Source organism: Astyanax mexicanus, chromosome 8 (assembly GCF_023375975.1).
Source record: "Astyanax mexicanus isolate ESR-SI-001 chromosome 8, AstMex3_surface, whole genome shotgun sequence".
In the NCBI taxonomy this organism is placed as follows: domain Eukaryota; kingdom Metazoa; phylum Chordata; class Actinopteri; order Characiformes; family Acestrorhamphidae; genus Astyanax; species Astyanax mexicanus.
Genome location: NC_064415.1, coordinates 43060500 through 43081083, shown reverse-complemented (window position 1 = coordinate 43081083; position 20584 = coordinate 43060500). Strand labels below are relative to the sequence as shown.

At 39.8% G+C, this 20584-nt stretch overlaps 1 long non-coding RNA gene across 1 annotated transcript in view; it reads right to left on the bottom strand.

Moving 5' to 3' along the window:
• The window catches only part of LOC103038501 (uncharacterized), a 104560-nt gene that overhangs the window by 19407 nt on the left and 64569 nt on the right, over positions 1–20584 (bottom strand). The window contains exon 3 of the long non-coding RNA XR_007440428.1: positions 20182–20310. This is a non-coding gene — a long non-coding RNA (uncharacterized LOC103038501). The remainder of the gene's footprint in view (positions 1–20181; positions 20311–20584) is intronic.

The window sequence follows — 20584 nt, the reverse complement described above, 5'->3', positions numbered from 1 at the left end:
ACGAGACAGTTGTTAAGCTCCGTGAGACAGTTGTTAAGCTCCGCGAGACAGTTGTTGAGCTCCGCGAGACAGTTAAAAAGCTCCGCAAGACAGTTAAAAAGCTCCGCGAGACAGTTAAAAAGCTCCGCGAGACAGTAGGTGAGTGTAGCGAGACAGCAGCAACAGGACAGGGAAAGTTTTTGCTCTTACTGCCTCTCCCTATTAGGCTAGAGAGGCGTGTAGTGCCGTGTTAGTGTTTGTTGTTGCGCCGCTAAAGTATGCAGGATGAAGAAAAAGAAATCCAACCGATTTGAAAGAATCGGAAAAAAATCTAATCGTGACTCCAAGAATCGATTCTAAATCGAATTGTGGGATTCCCAAAGATTCACAGCCCTATTTATTACATCTACACATGACATGCATTAAAGAAGACTAATAAACTGGTTAACTATAGGTTAATAATAGCAACATTATGTGAGGAACACAACAAATATCTAAAAACAAAACAGAAGTAAAATCTTATTTTAGTGGGGATTACTCTGCCCACAGTGATTTTGTTCATGATTATTGACCTCACCGAAGCTTCCCTCTGGCTGAGGCATGGTAAGCACTTGACCCACAGCAGGAGAAACACTTGCTTGCCAACTGTTATAACAACCCTAAACAATGATAGGCTCTTTAAATAGCTGGGAGGTGTAGCGCCGGGGCTGGAAGACGGCATTTTTGAGGATTTCAGCTGAACTGAGGCTCCTTGTTTGTCTCTCAATAGAAGCCACTTCGTTCCCAGCGCATCCATAATGCTTCCATAGTGGGAGCTTGGCCCGTTATGTCAGGCTGTGGTGTGTGAGCAGGACCTCGGCTTTGAAGCGTGCTATGCAATGCAGCTTTGCATAAATCAGACTGTAACTGCTCTGACACAATGCACAATGGCTCGATAGCTTCAGCCACTCAATGAACTGCTGACAGTAGCGGACATTTATATTGCTTATAAAACTTTGCGCCAACTAGGGGTGTGCTGTATCGTTTCATATACAATATTAATGTCAACTTTTTAACCAATAAAAAGATCGATAGTGTGATCATGTTAAAGCGGTCTTTTTGTAATTATTGTAAAATACCTAACAGAATCTGATAAAAACTGCACTTAATGTTTATTATGCATCATTTAAAGGGCAAATCCAGTGTGAAATAGATCTGGGTTGTAGTGAAATATGATAATGAGAACAATGAGAGCATTAACCAATGCTCCCAACAGGCTTACAATGCTAGAGACTGGGGCATAAAGTTCCCTATGCAAAGAAATCAGTACTTTTACAGAATAATAAGAAGAAGAATCAAAAGAGAAGAAGTATCAGAAAAGAACAAAAAGATTCAGAAGAAGTAAACAGAACAGCAGAAGAAATATAGAAAAAGAAGAAGAATCAGAAGAAGAATCAGAACCAGTAGAATCAGAATCAGAAGAAAAATCAGAAGAAGAATCAGAATCAGAAGAAGACGAAGACAAAGAAGAAGAATCAGAAGAAGAAGAATCAAAAGAAAACGAATAATAAGAAGAATCAGAAGAAGAAGAATAAAAAGAAAAGGAATAACAAGAAGAAGAATCAGAAGAACAATCAGCAGAAGAATCAGAACAAGAAGAATCAGAGGAAGAAGAATCAAAAGAAAAGGAATAAGAAAAATAATCAGAAGAGGAAGAATCAGAAAAAAGAAGAATCAAAAGAAGAATCAGAAGAATCAGAATCAGAAGAAGAATAATCAGAAAAAGATGATTTAGGAATAAGAAGAAGAAAAAGAATCAGAATCAGAAGAAGAATAATCAGAAAAAGATGATTTAGGAATAAGAAGAAGAATCAGAAGAAGAAAAAGAAGAAGAATCAGACTCAGAAGAAGAGAAATCAAAAAAAGAAGAAGAAGAAGAAATCAGAAGAATCAGCATCAGAAGAATAATAATAAAAAAAAGAAGAATCAGATATGCTGTGTGGTAATAAATAACTGGTCATGTGATTCCGCTCTCCAGCATGTTTACACTGTGAAAAAGACTCACCTGACTTCAGCTCACCTTCTCTGACAAGGTCAAACAAGCACACACAGTACTCCTGATAAAAGAGATTTTACAACCTCAAAGGAAGTAATGACCCAACAACAAACAGCACACCGTGTCAAAGGGTGCCAGGACCAGTACAATTAGTTAATAACACACTAAACAAATAAATAACACTGAACGACTTCACTCAGTTACCGCCTGCCTGCTCACCACAGGAACATTCACTATTGATTATATTAGTAATAAAGGTATTTAGCAATCATTCAGGACATGAATCACTTTCTGCAAATGTTCAACTTTACAAAATAATTCATTACAAAAACAGACAGAAGACACATACATCAATATAAACAATATATAAACACACAGACATAGTGGGGTGCCATGGTATGTGTAATCATACCAAAACATCACAAACATCAGGGTCTCGGTTAGGGCTGGGGCGACGCGTCGACATAATCGACGTCATCGATTACGAAAATACATCGATTTGCATAACGTGCGTCGGCGCGTCGTAAATATGATCAGAACTATGTTAATTAACACGGTAACATAGAAGCATAGAACTATTATTTAATTAAAATGATTTTTAAGAACAGCTAAACACAGTTCTGCAAGTCAAACGCGGAGGAGTTCACGTGCAAGAGAGAGAGAGAGACACACACACACACACAGAGAGAGAGAGAGAGAGAGAGACACAGAGAGAGAGAGAGAGAGAGACACACACACAGAGAGAGAGAGAGAGAGAGACACAGAGAGAGAGAGAGAGAGAGACACACACACAGAGAGAGAGAGAGAGAGAGAGAGAGAGATTCGCTTGTTCTGGTGAGAGCTCATATTCTAGTCCCATTCATAATTCTGCAGCTCCCTCAGTGTTTTCTGCTGTATTTTTCGGCTAGCGCGAGCGCTTACAACTGACACCGCGGACTGCGAGGTGCCGCCGCGCTTGTGCCGAATCCGACTCTCTGCTGAATCTGACTCCCGCTTCGCGGACAGAATCGGCACAACACCCCCGCTGTAGAACTGCGGTAGTGAAAACGGCGCTTATAAATAAATTAGTTTAGTTTCACTTTCAGTTTTCGTTATTTTCGTAATTTTTTTAAAATAAAAATATAATTAAAAAACAGACGCCTACATCTCGGACTATTTTCTGGAGCCCGGGTCGGATTTCGGGTCGGACCTCGGGTCATGTCGGGTTCGGGCAGAGAATCTAAGCTCTAGAGAGCTTGGACTCCGGAGAGCAATCTCCAGCTACAAAAAAAACGCCAGCAGGCATCTAAAGTTTGGGAGCATTTCACGCAAAAGGGCAACAATGTGGTCCTCTGCCATATGTCAACAGGGTCGCACAGTAAGTTACCGTTTACATCAGGGTCTCCGCGGGTGTCCTTATAAAGACTTAAGGCTGTCTACCAAAGGTTTTAAACCTGCCACAGGCAGAAATTATACAGTTTTGGTTTATATTTGTGCATGGCATTTCGCAGTTTCCAGAAACAGTAGCATTATTCATAAGTTCAGGTGTTTAGCTAAGCTAGCTGCCTTAAGTTATTTTAGCTAGCGCCGTCGGCGCTGCGGTGTTGCACCGTTTTCTGTCACCGTCGGAATTTTGTGACCAGTGCTCACGGTTATGAGCGTTCATTGGCAAAACGGAAGCTTTCTATACCTACACCTTACCCTCAGCCCTAAACTGAACCGTTTTGGCCAGTCGGGGTAAACATTAGAAACGAACACGTTTCGAATCGGCCAGTGCACCGGTCTGCTGAGAACTACTTGCCCGTGGTCACAAAATCTAGCGGTCACAGAAAACAGTGCAACACACGGTTGTGGTGTATGGGAGCTTATCCATTTTTAGCGTTATAGATCTAAACGTGTTGTACATGTAAGTGATTATAAGTGTGGGGTTTGGTTTAGTAGGCTTGTGTTGTTGTTGTTGTTGTTATTATATATAAATATAGTAATTTATCGTTTGCTTTAAAACGTAAAATAGCAATTATTTAAATATGTTTCTCAATAAATAGATTAGTCGACTAATCGAAAAAAATAATCGTTAGAATATTCGTTTAAAAAATAATCGTTAGGGACAGCCCTAGTCTCGGTTCAGTGCAAAATGTCACATAGTAAATAAACGGTTCATGTTTTTAGAGTAAATATACTCATATGACAAGTGCTCATTTCCCAGAAACCTTAGGCTGTAACAACTCAGCAGCCATCTTTGCAACACCATCAGACCATTATTTCCAGTTATGTCACAAATGGCCAGGTACCTGTATCTGTATTAACGAGGAGAAGCGAACATTCTTAAAACTGAGGGCAAAATTTCTAATAAAATCTGAATAAAAAAACTGTGCTTAGTCATGTTTAATCAGGTGGTATAGAACACATCCACTTTTTTTTAAAACAATCCTTGTTTTTATGTATATGATTAATTGCATCTGTTTTTTAGATGCCTCAAACTGGTGTGAAACATGATAATGCCCACCTCTATTCATCCCCAGCATTCTGAAATATAGAGCTTTTAGCCGATGCTCCAAACAGCCTTGCAATGCCAGTGATAGGAGCATAGTGTTTCCTATGCAAAGAAATCACCCATTACATTACATTTGGCAGACGCTTTTGTCCAAAGCGACTTACAATAGTCAAGTACAAAAGTAATAGAAGTTAAAGGTAAAACATTTTTTAGGTAGCGCTTAAAAGGAGGTCGAAGGAAAATAAAGGGATAGAGAAGTGAAGAAGGGGAAAAAGGAAATGAGGTTAGAAGTAGTTAGTTTGTTAGAGGTGTTAGAAGAGTAAGTGCTCTTTGAAGAGCTCTGTCTTCAGGAGTTTATTAAAGATAGTGAGAGATTCTCCTGATCTGGTAGTGGAAGGTAGTTTGTTCCACCATTGGGGAACTCTGTATGAGAACAGTCTGGATTGCTTTGTGTGAATGTTTGTTTGGTAAAGCGAGGCGACGTTCATTGGAGGAGCGCAGCGGCCGGGAGGTAGCGTAAGCCTTCAGGAGTGAGTGCAGGTAGGAAGGAGCTGTTCTGTCATCACCTTGTAGGCAATTGTAAGAGTTTTGAATTTGATACGAGCATCAACTGGTGGCCAATGGAGCTCAATGAGCAGTGTGGTGACATGCACCCGTTTTGGTTGGTTGAAGACCAGACGTGCTGCTGCATTCTGGATCATTTGGAGTGGTTTTACTACGTAGGCCGGGAGGCCAGTTAGCAGGGCATTGCAGTAGTTGAGGCGTGAGATGACGACTGCTTGTACCAGGAGTTGCGTCAGAAACAGTCTAATTTTTCTGATGTTATAAAGCACAAAGCAGCAGGATCGAGCAACTGAGGCCACATGGTGCCTCAGTCGACTTCTCATGATTTAATTTTAAAATAGCTATTTCTTTGCATGGGGAACTCCTCCCCTACGCCCCTATCACTAGCACTGTAAGCCTGTTGCGCATTGGCTAAAAGCGCTGCATTTCAGAATGCTGGGGGTGAATAAAAGTGGGCTATTGGTGAAAAGGTTGTACTCATTATCATGATTGACTACAACCCAAGTCCATTTTACACTGGATTTCTCCTTTAATTTAATGTTTTATCTTGATTAAGATTAACAATCAGTTATTGTAATAAGCAACAAATATAGCATGTTTCATTTGGCGTTTTTCTCTGCATTGCTTCTATGTCTATGGGTTTTTGCCCCCCCTACCGCTCCACTCTGCTCTCCGCCGATCGTCACTGCCGTTCCTGTGGGGGTGGGCGTCCGTGGGTCCCTGGGTGCGTGGCCGGATGCCCTAATGTGGTCTCTGGCCCGCCCCCTTGGTGGCCGTGGCCTGGGGGTGGCTTGGGCCCCCTTGGCGTGGGGGGGGGGGGGGGGGCTGCCGGGTGTCGGGCTGTTCCCGGGTGCTTGGGGTTTCGTACATAAGGTGCACCAGATCATAAGGCACATTTCAAGCGACATTAGTAAGGAACAAGGGTGTCACCATGTTTCCCTTCTAATTCAGCAGGTCTCGCCGCTTGAGCACCTAATTACAAAAAACTGTAATTCTTAAAAATATATATTCAAAGGAGTCAAAGGAGCGCTGAATGTTAATCTGGGGCCGCATGCTCGGCTCGTGCAGGGGGTGCTGGCCTGCCGGGGGGGGGTGGGCTGCTCGCTTCCTTTGGCTCTCTGGACTCTTGCTCTTTGCCATGGGGGCTTCGTCTGGAGTCTCCCCCGTCCTCATCTGGGGTGTGCGCATGGTTACCATCGGGATGTGTGGCCGCGGGTCTTCTGGGCTCCTAATGGGCTGTGGATGGTCTGGGTCCACTGGGTTCTTCCCTATCTGCCTCTGGATCGCAGGGGCATGGTGGCGGTTTCTTGCCTCCATTGTGGTAGGCATTTCATGACATAATCCGTAACACATGACATATTTTTGCAAAAAACAATAGAATAGAAGTAACTGTGCGTGTGTGTGTATGTATTTATGTGTATGTATTAATATGTATGTATATTTATGTATGTGTGTATATGTATAAGCATAAGTATAGTTAGATATGTGAGTTTTCTGAATGCCAGTTGTCATTCATTTTCAGGTACTGTATTTTTCACACTACAAGGCGCATTCAAAATACTTTAATTTTCCCAAAAATTGCCAGTGTGTCTTATAATTCAGTGCGTCTTATGTATGAGTTTTTTTCCAGATAGGTATTAAAAGCAATACAGCCACTCCGCTGAAGTACAGCGTTATAGTTCCAGCAAAGTATTTTTCCAGCACCGAGACTGAAGCAGTATTAGCATTAGCCGCTAACCACAGTGCTAGCTCTTCTACGTGGTATGAACTACTAGCTAATAGCGCCCTGGCTTACCAGAACACTCAGATTTCCTCATTGTAGCATAAGCGCTATGCTGTAGTTAGCGTTGCTGCTAACTGCGCTGTTAAAAATATTGGAAATCTAAGCTTACTGTAAATAAACAGAAGCGCTTTACTCAACCAAATAAACGGTTTTCAGAAGAGAAATCTGTGTAGATTAACATCCAGCGCTCCTTTGACTCCTTTGAATATATATTTTTAAGAATTACAGTTTTTTGTAATTAGGTGCTCAAGCGGCGAGACCTGCTGAATTAGAAGGGAAACATGGTGACACCCTTGTTCCTTACTAATGTCGCTTAAAATGTGCCTTATGATCTGGTGCACCTTATGTACGAAAACTGATTAGAAAATAAACGTTTATTGATAGCCTTATAATATGAAAAATACGGCATATGCCCAGCCCTACCAGTGTATACACAACATATTTTAACCACATGGACATAGTTCAACATCTGGTTAAAATTTGAGAAATATGCTTTTTTGTCAACTTGAGGAAAATAAGATACAACAATACAAAACAACAATAAAACAGTAAAAGACACTGATCAAACCTTGACTACCAGTTTCCACTGTAACTGTAGTTAAATAACTCCTCTTTGTGAACACAGCAAGTCTATTTAAAAGGTTTCTGCGCTGCATGAACACAGCTAAAACTCAGCAGGCCTCAACAGATTGAGGCACGTTTACGACAGTAAAGTCTGTGCTGCTCTTGAGGAATTTGGTGCACAGCTGAGAAGAGATTGTCTCTTTCATCCTCTTTTTTCCTACAAGTGGTCAACAGGGGTCAAGGCAGCATGAAATACAAGTTTGACTGCTGGGAAAGGAAGGCCCCTCTCTGCTTCACAAACAACTGCAAAACACCTGATATACAGTGTCAGAACGTGTCAGAATTCCTGAATACAGTCATGTGAAACAAATTACAACACTCCAGAAGAACATCCTGTGTGCTTTACATATTTAAACATATGGTGATCTGATTTTATTTAAATAATATTAGTTATATTACCTTCATCTAAACAATATCTGCAACTAAACACTTTCTGTTGTTGTTCTTTATTGTCTCACAGCATCAGAGTTAAGGCATTTTGGCCACCTTCCCCTTACAGAACTGCTTCAAAGTGACGTTTACAGGTCTTGACTCAAGTCCTGAGACAACATTTAAACAGGGTTTAGGTAATTTAGGTCATTTAGGTTTAAGTTTGCATTTCTCATTGTTGAATCATTGTTCATTGCATACACTCGCTTGTTTGCAATGGATTATGTGTTTCATTTCAGCTTCAGCTCATGGACAGATGACCTGACATGCTCTTTAGAAGATTTATAAATCCCTCAATAATAGGAAGACTTATGGTACCAGGTACTAATGCAGCAAAGCACCCCTAAACCATCATACTACCACCACCATGCTTCATAGTTGATATAAGGTTCTTAAGAGTCATGTTAATGGGACCAGAAAGTTCCAATTTAGATGTACCTTTATGTAACACAATGTAAAAAATAATGCAAAAAATAGCATTCTATTCTGTCATGGATGCTTTTGCTGCTCAGTATTTTTCTGATGGCTGAGGAAAGAATGTCTGATTGCTAAAAGAAGCATTCACACTAGTTCCGAATCACAGATCCTAATTAATTCCTTGAGCCCTGTTTTAGCTATCTATACCACACCAGTCAATTGCGAATCACGCATCTGGAGTTGGAGTAAGTAAGTGCTCTGACTTTGGTGGATTGCTATTTTAAAGGTGCAGCGCTTCTGCAATACTCAGTAGAGGTAACGGACATGCTCGTTCACACTGTAACAATGACTGCGCCATTTTCTTTAAGAGGCAGGTGCGCTCTGACTTTGTGCTCTGGCTATTTTAATGGCGCAGCGCTTCTGCACTTCTCAGCAGAGGTAAAGGACATGCTCGCTCACGCTGTAACGGTGACTGTGCATTCTCTTTAAGAGGCAGGTACACTCTGACTTTAAGCTCTGGCTATTTTAATGGCGCAGCTCTTCTGCACTTCTCAGCAGAGGTAACAGACATGCTCGTTCACACTGGAAGAGCATTCCCTTTAAGAGGCAGGTGCGCTCTGACTATTTTAACAGTGCGGCGCTTTGTGGGTTTCAGCAGAAGATACTGAAGTGCGTGTTCACACTATGAAGGTATGCCAGCAGGAAGAGCAATGTTATTTTATTCTTTATTCTTGAGTTTTGAGTTATATTTTAAGTCCGGTTTGCGCTCTGCAGTGCATATGTGTTTAATGAGTGGGGGTGTACATGCCCTGGGCACGCAGCACACACCCATAGGAATGGAAGATTGACTTTTGTATAGATTAATTTCATTCATTCATTGTTTTCCGCCGCAAAAATAGGAACACGCCAGAAATTTACCTAAACACACTTCACTTCCAGACCACAATGCACATCTTGCGCAGGGTGTACGATAGGGCCCCTAAGTGGTTATTTGGGGGTGGGGCAAACATATTTTTCAAACCTGAAAAATGCATAGTTTTAATTAAACTATCCAATAACTTACACCCAAATGTCTGCTGTTTTTTCTGTTTTGTTTTGTTTTTTTTGGTAGGGAACCAACACCAGGACATCCTTACCCAGAGAAATGGCTCAGGTATGAAGCTCCAGGTATAAAGAAACTCAGACTAGTGTGTTTTCAGATCCCAGATCATAAGCACAGACATATCTGCTTTATTCATGCTTTCTAAAAGAATTTCCCCTCCACAAAAACTGTAAGAGAAGGATTTTTGGGTGGATGTTTTAAATAGAACACCTTCAACCAAAGACGCAGCTCTTCTTATTTGGAGGATGTTAAAGGCGTCTTGAAAGTGGGCATAGTGGAAAATTGCATAATGTCAGAAATTCAGGTGTCTATCTGTGTTTGTATACTGCTCCTGAATGTACAGGATCCAAATAAAGTCCTACATAAGTCTCCTGATGATTCCATCTGAATCCACAAGCCAAAACCCTCACGTGACACAGTCTTTACCTTGAACAACTGGAGCGGAGAAAGTCCTTTTTGTTCCTGTGATCCCACGTACAATTGACGTGGCCCGGCTGCTTTTCTTCAGTTAAATGTCAGCGGGTCTTCAGACCAGCCTCAGCAACAATACCCCTACACGAGTCAGGTGACTTTAGGCTTCGCATGACTCAAAACAGGCTGGCAGCGACCCACCAGCTGCTGAACGGCTGTGTGAAATCTGAGAATGTCACAGTCATGTCACGAAGCCCCGAAAATCCTGTATTCCCGGATTCGCCTCCTGGTCGTGTGGGCTTGTGCTGTTTTCTGGTAAAAGGGTCACTGAAATGGGTCAAGTATTCGCTATGATTTGGGAATTGTGCAAAGTAAAATGACACACTGTTAAAGAAGTCAAGATGTACAAGAAAAAAAAAGAACCAGAGAAAAGCATTCAAAGACAGAATAGCGTATAATTGCACCATTTGTGGGCGTGTATCCAGCTAATCTCAACGACGAAACCATGAGAATAACTGCATACACTGCGTAACTGACAGAGAGCGGCATTCGCGTGAGACAGTTACTTCAGCATCTCCAACACCGTTGAGACTTGCACAAGTTTGACACACTTAATTACTTTCTGGATATGCCGTGTAGATTTTGGAAGCTTGCCCACCGCTGGCTCAACACCAACCAAACGAAGGCAAGCCACAACAACTTAGCAGTTCCAGGAGAGAACGTCCTGAGTGTCGTCTGTGACGAAACTTCACCACCCACTTATTCAAATCGGAGGTGAAGCAACTCAGTCATAAAACCACAAACAGCATCAAAGAGGAGTGAGGCACTAATAAACACAGAAGCACTTTAGGAGGACACATCCTCTGTGTTTATGTAAGCAAATAACTGTCATAAGCAAATAACTGAGAAAATAGATTAATATTTCAAAATTAAACCAGATTACTAGGAACAAAGGTGAGAAAAGTATTCATATTCATTATTCTGTAGGTAGAAGTATAGATACTAGGGTTTAAAATACTTCGGTAGAAGTTAAAGTATCAACTCAAGCTTTTACTCAAGTACAAGTGTAAAAGTTCTGATTTCAAAACTACTTAAAAGTATAAAAGTAAAAGAAATGTAAGAGGGGAAAAAAATGCAATTAAGGACAAAAGCTTAGGCTGAGCCACAAGAGTCTATAGTACACTAACCCCCTCCCCAATACACATTTTTCTAAAAGCTATAATCACCAGAATGTTAAATTAAAATGTTGATAAATGTTGATAAATTTGGGATGCATTAGGCTCCCTGTTTCAACTGCATATATATCCATTAAAAATAATGTATTTTATTACAAATAAAAATATTTAAAAGAAGCTTAGTAGGACGTTTGCCTTGAGTTCTCTTAAGTCTCTGCACAGATCATCTTCATACTAGGCTACACACAGCTGCTATGTTCAGCTATCTCTTAATGTGTTTGAGAGCATCAGTTGTAAAGTTGTGATGGTAGAGTTGTGGTAGAGTTGGTACACAGTGAATAGCTATATTTGAGTAATGTTCTAATCCTTATTATGGTGAGAAATACTCAACGGGTACTACTCAACATGTAAAAAAAAAAAAAAATACTACAAAAAAATTCAAGAACTTTGAAAGTATTCTCAAAAGACCATCAAAAACACTGTGATGAAACTGGCTCTCATCAGGATAAGGGCATCAGAGTTACCAGCTTTAGAAACCACAAGTTAATAGAACACCAGATAAGCGCATCTAAATGCTTCACAGAGTATTTTGGTTTGTTTTACACTTTGAAGTTACTACATGATTCCTTATGTGTTCCTTCATAGTCTGAATGACTTCTGTATTCATTTACAATGTAGGTAGAGAGAAATAAAAAATAAAAAACTTTGAGTGAGAATGGTATTGTAAATGCACTGAAAAATACCGTTACTGAGGATTACAGTGATTGCCAATCTTAAAAATCAGTATATTGTTTACACGACAACTTGGAAAAAATCTGCAGAAATTTGATTATAAATAGATTTGAATTTAAGTCAAGTGCATAAGTTCTGTAGGATTCTGGCACCAATGCCAGAGCCACACTCTACACTACGTGAAAACCTGGCAATAAAGAGCCGAAATACACCAGGTTCAGTTTATTTGTATGCTCTACACACACAAATTAAATAAAATAACACATTTTGGCGTTATGGATAATAGGAGCAGTTATGGATCATGTCACAGAGCTGCTCCACAGACAGGCTCAGGAGATCCTTTGTTCCGAGAGCCACCAGACTCTTCAACTCCTTCCAATGTGCTTTTCCATCGGCATACTGCAGGTGCTGGTGCCAGGTTCCCGAACGATTCTTTGCGTTTCCACTGCCGATTCCATTCCGTTCTGGAACCAGCGAACCTGTGACGTAAGCGGCCAACGTTGTTTACAAACGTCACCTCCATTCACAGCTAAGAGCAGCAGAAGCAGCTAAATAAATGAAAGGTAACAGTGGCGCCGGAAGAGAGAGGACAGATGAGGAATCTCAACTATAAAAATCTTTTGACATAGATTTTTTTGTTGTCAACGCATCATTAATGTGTGATGAAGCAAACTACTCCCCGTGGGAGGGGTAATTAGCTCACACATGCACCTCTATCTCTGTGTCTCCAAAAATATAAACACACCAGATAAGGGACAAGACAACATCCACACTCACTGTACATCAGCTCATTATACATTTAAACATATTCACATAATTTAAATCCCACATATAGAGGCTTCTGCTGTCTTTGAAGTGATATCCTGTCCATAGTCTGTCTAAAACCAGCCAATCAGAAGCTTAAACTAACCCAATATCTAAGGCCCGTCCACATGAAGGCGTTTTTAAAAATATCTTCGTCCACACGAGCAGCGTTTTCAGAAATATCCCCGTCCACACAGAAACGCCATACCACCCAAAAACGCTGGAATGAACAGCGATTTTCTAGACATTTGGACGTTTTCTCGTCATTCCTCAGCAAAAACTACATTTTTTTTTTTTTTTGTCCAACCATTTTTTACCGTTCGCAGTAAGGTTTGTAACTTACCTCAGGTCAGGAGGATCAGAAAAAACTGCACACAGCGCATTTTAGTAACGTTACCTCCGCTGTGTAAAATATTGTGAGAGTAACATTAAATTAAACTGTTAACATGTTATTAATCCACACATTGCAGAGAGAACAGAACCAATCCAGGTGCTGTCCCTGTTTCAGGCTTTACGGTTACTGGTTTATACTGATTACAGCACACCTGATCCAACTAATCAACTAACTATCTGCCCTCACTGAGGCGAGCTGTGTGATGCAGCAGGAAAACTAGAATTACAGTGTTACTCCAAAACCACAGAGCTAACCCAGCTAACTGAAGTCTAAAACACTTAAAAAAAAATGCTTAATGTGGGTTTTCTTTCCTTTTACTGAAGTCTGTTATAAGGACGAATCTTAACTTGGCTTAACGTAATTACTAAAATAACGAGAAACAAACACCAAACATCTTATTTTTTCACTGTATAATATAATTTATCAGAATCTATAAACAAATCACTATAACCCACATTACTGACCCGCTGTAAAATCCAGAGAGGCTGGGGAGGAAACAGGCTGGATGAGGAGCTCCAGTAACAGTAAATGATGTATTTTGAGTTTGCTGGTGTAGCTGGTCTGTCAGTATATCCAGGGTGGTGTTGGATCAGTATAATTAAAGCTCATACTGATAGAGTAGCATGTGGAACAGCTAAACACGCTACCATCACTGGTCTCAGCTACACTGGTAAAACGTGTTACAGCGTTTAAAGCTGGTTCTGGGTAATTCCGCGCTGTTCTGACAGAGAGGGCAGTTAGTTCATTAGTTGGATCAGCTGGGTGTAAATATAATTTAAACGGGCAGAGTTCGCTGTTGTTGCGCCGAAAAGGAAAAGCAGACGTCAGCATTTTCAAAAAACTCCGTTTTCCCCCATCCACACGGCTCTGATGTAGCGGAGTTTTCAAAAATCTCCATCTTTGGAGGCGCTTTCGAAAACCTCCGTTTTCAGTGACCAAAAATGCCGTTTTCGTGTGGACGGAAGGCCAAAATGGAGACAAAAACCTCAGTTTTCAAAAATACCCGGGTTCGTGTGGACAGGGCCTAAGATTGCCAAAGACATTCACAACCTAATACATTTAAATTTTTGAATGGTTTGCAATTAAGGCTTTTTGGCGGCTTGATAAATATAGAAGTATTTTTATTGTATTGTATGACTATCAAACAAGCCTAGTTAAGTAGGAAAACTGCAAACCTGGCAACTCGGATTACAGAGGCAATTCAAAAGAGCAATACAAAGGGAATAGCTAATTGACTAATTGAAAAATTATCATTAGATTGGTCGACTACGAAAATAATTATTAGTTGCTGCCCTATTACGTAGTGGAAACCCTTTCAGTTTCCAACCCATGTCAGTAAATTATATCTAAAATCTCAGAAAGGGTATACATGTAATTGATGTTTAATTAAAATGATTGTTATAAAAATATATAAAATATAGTGACAGCACTTATGATAAGCCTACTGGTGCTCAAAGCCATGGTATCTCTTACCTAGTCTCAACTTACTCCTTCACACTTCAGAACTGACAAAGCAGGTTTATCCGAGTGTAAAATGATGCTGATGCTTAAGTTTGCTTTGTCACACTTTTTGGGTGTGGTCTGTAAACAAGTGACACTTAATACACAATGGTTAATAAAGCATAAATGTACAGAGGGCCAGTGGTGAGATAGCAATTCCCTCCTATAGAATTACTACATAAAGCATAAGGACATGAGTAGACATGGCTTCAAGCTAAGTTCTGAGGATCTTGTAGCAGTTTATTCTCAAAGAAATGAACATCATTATGTTTATCCAAGCCAGAGCACAAAAAGCTCCATCCAAAAATGAGAGTTTCAGTGAGTGAGTCCAAACAGAACCGCACAAGAGCATAAACAGCTGCAGCGGGCTGCGCTTTGTGCAGAATTATAAACATAGACGCCCGGGATCCGATTGCTGCCTCTGTAAGCACTGCGCTGGAGCGCAGCCAGGCCGCGATTGGATAAAAAGACGGGAGACTGGCACCTCAAATGACCGAGCGAACTTGCTTACCCAGGCGTGGGTCACGTGGGCCGATGATGCGGATGCCCCTGTGCAAACACTGATCGATATCTGCTGCTGACTAGGGAGCTTTAGCACTGCAGAGGCGAGAAACGCATCAAAGGCTCATTCTAAAGCACCTTCATCTGCCTGCTGTTACAGGCTTTAAACTGGGATGGAAAACATGCATGAAAAGCATGAAGCACAGGAATAATAATAAAAAAGAAAGATCTGAAATAGTGGTTTCAAGCTGTGTCTTTTACATACAGCCTAAAATAGAACCCTGTGGAACTCCACAATTCCGAATAGTGTCTGCATTAAAATTAATTTTAGGGTATCACATGATTATTTGTATGTATATGTAGGTAATATATATATATATATATATATATATATATATATATATATATATATATATATATATATATATATATATATATATATATATATATATATACACAGTGAGTCCAAGAAGTATTTGATCCCTTGCTGATTTTCTTTGTTTGCCCACTAATAAAGACACTATCCTTCTGCACTTTTAATGGTAGATATATTCTAACATGGAGAGACAGAATATCAAGACAAAAATCCAGAATATAATTTTAAAGAATATATTTTAATTAATTTGTATTTCAATGAGGAAAATAAGTATTTGATCCCTCTTGCCAAACACACTCAATATTTAGTGGCAAAGCCTTTGTTTGCAAGCACAGAGGTGAGACGTTTGTTGTAGTTAACCACAAGTTTAGCACACACACCAGGGGGAATTTTGGCCCACTCTTCTTTGCAGATCCTCTCTAAATCATGAAGGTGGGTGGGCTGTCGCTTGGCAACTCTGACCTTCAGCTCCCTCCATAGATTTTCGATCGGATTGAGGTCTGGCGACTGGCTGGGCCACTCCATGACCTTAATGTGATTTTTCTTGAGCCAATCCTTTGTTGCCTTTGCTGTATGTTTAGGGTCGTTATCATGTTGGAAGACCCAACCACGGCCCATTTTCAGATCCCTGGCAGAGGGGAGGAGGTTGTCCCTCAGGATTGTGCGGTACATGGCTCCATCCATCTTCCCAGTGATGCGGTGAAGTAGCCCTGTACCCTTGGCAGAGAAACACCCCCAAAACATTATGCTTCCACCTCCATGCTTGACGGTGGGCACAGTGTTCTTGGGGTCATAGGCAGCATTTTTCTTCCTCCACACATGGCGGGTGGAGTTGAGGCCAAAAAGTTCAATTTTGGTCTCGTCTGACCACAAAACCTTCTCCCAATAACTTGGTTCATCTTTCAAATGATCATTGGCATACTTGAGGCGCGCCTCCACATGTGCTCTCTTCAGCAGGGGTACCTTTCGGGCACTGCAGGATGTGAATCCATTGTTGCGCAAAGTGTTGCCAATTGTTTCCTTGCAAACTGTGGTCCCAGCTGCCTTCAGGTCATTTGCTAACTCCTGCTGAGTGGTTGCAGGACGATTTCTGACCGTTCTCAGCATCATTGCCACCCCACGAGGCGAAATCTTCTTTGGAGCACCGGGCCGAGGTCTGTTGATTGTCATGTTATACTCTTTAAACTTTCTGATAATTGCACCAATAGTTGTTACTTTCACATCCAACACCTTACTAATCTTTTTGTAGCCCATTCCAGCTTTGTGAAGGTCAACAATTCTGACTCTGAGGTCCTGTGACAGCTCTTTGGTTTTACGCATGTTGGAGACTTGAAATCTGTGTGATCTGTCTGATTCTGTGGACAGGTGTTTTTCACACAAGTGATTAGTGAGAACAGGTGGCTTCAGGTCAGGTAACAAGTTGATTGGGAGTGTCTAACTGGTCTGTAAAAGCCAGAACTGCTAATGAATACTAAGGGATCAAATACTTATTTCACTCCATGAAATACAAATCAATTAATATATATTCCTTAGATTTATTTTCTGGATTTTCTTTTTAATATTCTGTCTCTCCATGTAAGAATACATCTACCATTAAAAGTATAGAATGATCATGTCTTTATTAGTGGGCCAACGAAGAAAATCAACAAGGGATCAAATACTTCTTGGACTCACTGTATATTAAACAGAAGTATAGACTGGTTGGCTAGTTAAATGGAACCTGAACGTAGTTCTGAATGAAAAGATTAGCCTCCTCTGCTAGAACCCCGTTCTTTATGGTTAGCTTAGCATAGCTAACACATTAGTGACAGCTCTACCAATATAAAAATTAAATCTGGATTAAATTCCAAATGCCCTTGTGTTTTGCGTGTGCTTTGCCCTGTGCTCTGCTCTGATAAACTCGTAAATAAGCCCCCAGTAATAAACACTGTTGCTAGCTAGCTGTAGCAAATAAACTTTAACTTCTTATGGATAACCATTTTTAATTAAAAAAAAAAAAAGCAGATATTCTATTTGTGAGATCTCTACTGGAGGAATGTGAGATAAATTTTAAGAAGATTAAAAAAAAAAAAAAAACATGACAAGCTGTTTTAATGAACAAGCTGATATGCTATTTGAAAGTTTTATACGTAATTTCCCTAGCACGGGAATGGGCGCTAAACTAACCCCCGCCGGCGCATTAGCATTTAGCATTTATTTGCAAATAAATTAGAAATTTATGAAGCATGTTCTGTTTTTGTTTTATATAACTAAAATGTCAGTATATATGTTTATACAGCGTTATTGAAAACGAAGGCTTCTGAAGCTTCATAAATGTTCAGGAAGCATGTTATGTTTTACCCACACTTAAACAATTGAGTAAAGTGGTCATTCCAAACCTGAAGAGAGATGTGAAGCACGGTGTCTCCATTAACAAAGTTACATTAAATGATAGAAAAAAAACCAAATGTAACTGTTGTGTTAAGTCTATACAATATAAACACTAATATTTCAATAATGGAAGTTTACCTGTTCCTTGTATATTTACAACATTTCAGATTCAAACTACAATTTTTATTTATTGTAACTGAAATTTCCCTAAATTAATCATTTTGAATCGAATCAAACAGGGAAATCAGTAGCAATACCCACTCCGTCTTAGTAGCCTCAGCAAGTTGTACCTGAAGGTTTTAGTTTAATCACAAGGAGGTGCTGTGCGATATGATGATAAATATCGTGGGGAAGATAGAAAAGTGTTTATTGTGCTACTTACCTTCTATCGTCCCTATTGTTTCTACAGTAATTTCATTAATTATTTATGCAAATATATAAAGTGGGCTATGATAAAATGTGATTGCGTTAGGGTTGGGTTTCTATCCTGGTTTTCTATTTTTGGTGAGGATCTTGGACTGATTTTATGTGGTACACGGCGCTCTGTTGTGTATTTATACATTTTAATTATTTCACTAGAACCGTCACGCTGCCGCTGCTCCTTCTGTTCTACTGTATAGGTGTCCCGTCTCATGGCGCTGGTAAAGCTTTATATTCTGTCTTTAAGCTACTGCTTTGAGTGTTCACTATTTCGTTTTGATCTTTTAGAATTTGTTAGCTTATATTTCTTTTAGCGTTTTGAGCTCAGTTTAGTTGGTTATTTTCCTATTTTATATCTATTTTTCTGTTTTTATTAAATGTTGTTATTAGCTTATTAGCTTCTAGCTTGTTGCTGCTTCTTTGTTATTTAGCATACAGAACTTCTCACTGGTCTTTTTAATGAATGTAAATTTATTTATTGAATAGCTGTATCTAACTATTTTAGGCCAGACAGCCACTGTGTGATTTTTTTTAATCGGGTGTGGAGAGCTCATCCGCACGTTTGAATGGTTTGTCCTGTAGGAAAACGCATGCGATTTATATGCTGACACTGTAGTCTGACTGGCAGGCTGAGAGACTGAATGTCATGCAGCCCGTAAGCAGTAGAAGAAGCGCCAAATCCCCTTTTCCACCTGCAGTGCTTTAAACATGCGGAGGAGCGCGTCACTTTCCTCGGGCCGGGTCGGGTTCCAGGAAATAGTCTGATGTATTCATCTGTTTTTTTATTCTATTTTTATTTTCTATAAAGCTATGGCATGATAATCACCATATAGCTAAGTAACCAAGTATTACTGTTAACGAAAAGGAACGAAATGAAGAAAACTGAAAGTGAAAGTTCTCCTTAACTGAAACTAATAAAAACAGTAATAAACAGAAAAAAACTAAAACGAACTGAAATTACAGATTGAATACCCTCATTTTCGTGTTTGTTAATTTATTTATAATTTATTTATATAAATGTAGTATATCACGATATATATATCATTATCGTGATATAAAAAAATTCCATATCGTCATATATGATTTTTCCCATATCGCCCAGCACTAATCACAGGTGGTATATAGTGTAAAAAGGTGTAGAACAACTGATCAAGAACAATGGTCAGACAGTAGGAAAGAGGAAAAATCAGATCACTCTCTCGAATAGAAATGTGTTGGAAAAAAAAAAAAAAATCACTGACAAAAGGAAAAAAGCAGTAGTGTAGGAAGAGTCTAAAAATAGCTGAGGGAAAGATGAGCTCCTGTGAGAAAGAGCTGTGTGGTAGACAGATGATGGTCTGTGTATATAGGGGTTGTGAGTGGCCCGTGGGCATGAGAAGGGTCCAGAAAGGACAGAGTGTTGATCGGCCCTCGGGCTCCTGGAGGATCCTGGTGCCGCTCTCAAGTTCAACAATCCTCTGAACATATGGAGGCTGTGCTGAGAGTCCTGGGAGCTCCGCTGTGGTTACAATAGCGTTGTAGGCATTTGAGAAAGTGCTTGAAAGGAAAGCTCTTTTTCAGGAAATAAGGAAGCTTGTAGAGAGAGAGAGAGAGAAAGCAGCACATTCAGCACATGATAAGATACAGGTTTAACATAATTCTCTAAGATCTTTAAGTCTGAATGTATGAGAGCTGCATTTTAAAAAGAGTCACTAAGAGACATTTCCATACATTTTCATGTAATTATACAAAAAAATAGGTGTTATGGTCAGTGTATTTGTGCAAACTTTCATGGTATGGGGGTAACAGTTAGGAAATGTGTTTTACATGCTATTAGGGTAAATGCAGTCATTTCACAAGAGCACGTAAACTGTGAGTTGTTGAATTTATACAATTTTGTGGAAACTGTGGTGGATTTGGGAGTTTTAAAACAGTCACTTCTTCTTTAATCTTCCTTCTTCATTTTCTTTCTGCCATGTGTATAGAGAGTGTCTCACTTGTATCTTTTCTTATTCTTTATCTCTCACCTTTATCAAATTTGGACAAACAGACCAACAGAAAATAAACAAGTACTTACACAATAAAAATGCTAAAGTTTATCTCAGCACTTTACCTCACATGGCATTGTACAGCCCTAGATGGAACCTGGGAGAGTTCTTGGTTTTTTTTCCTGTTGCATCGTAATAGTTCTGAACCATGACGTCCAAATGGTGCTCCAAACTGAACCATGATGTTTGTGAACCTAGAAAATAGAGACAACATGGTTGAGAAAAGCTAAAAGAATATGCTAACAGCAAAAAGTTATGCATGGACTCATACTTTCTTTTTTTATCATCTCAGCTAGGGTTGCACAATATTTAATTTAAGGATCATCATCGCATTATGTTGGCATGTGCAATAGTTACATCGCAGAATGTGCAATGTAATGTAAGGCAAATTAAATTATTAGTGTACAACTTTTTTTGTCATTTGGAACACAAGGAAAATTCACACCATTTATATTCCAATAAATATCT